The sequence below is a fragment of the Wasmannia auropunctata genome, unplaced genomic scaffold, assembly GCF_000956235.1.
Source record: "Wasmannia auropunctata unplaced genomic scaffold, wasmannia.A_1.0 LD335994.1, whole genome shotgun sequence".
Classification (NCBI taxonomy): Eukaryota; Metazoa; Arthropoda; class Insecta; order Hymenoptera; family Formicidae; genus Wasmannia; species Wasmannia auropunctata.
In genome coordinates, this window is record NW_012026896.1 from 297,648 (window position 1) to 298,310 (window position 663).

The window sequence follows — 663 nt, forward strand, 5'->3', positions numbered from 1 at the left end:
CCAATGTTTCAGCCGTAACAGTACGGTTGGAAGTTTATATCCTGATTCTTAAATATTAATCGTAAATGGCATATTGAATTCAATGAAACTTTTTAAATTAAATGCGATTATTAAAACTTTTTCTCAATATATAATTAAGGTCGAATGTACGTGTTAGTTCTAGAGTATTAATTTTTCGGACTTTCACGCATCTGATAATGATATTTACTTCAGAATCAGTTGTTTCAATATAACGATTTTTTAAATAGATTCATTTACCGATTTGAAAATTAGCTGTTTGAATCTAATGACCACTAAAATTAATTTTACTGTCTTCGGAATCAAGTATAGCACGTATTACTTTAATACTTTCGCATAACTCTATATAAATCTAAATATCTACGTTCTATTCAATAATAAAATCATTACTCTGAATGCTTTCAAACACTTTAGATCGATGATCGACTTGCGCAGCATTAGCGAAATCGGTAAAGTTAATAAACACAACGCGATAGAAATAAAAACGGAAGCGAAAACGAGCGTTTGAGGTATTTATTGAGAGCATCGCGAAAGGGATACAATTTCTGTTTGATTTAGCATTCTTGCACCGTCATGCAATTTAATAAAAACGAACTCATGTTCAGCGCTAGTTGCAGATATGTACATATATGTATATATGTATAA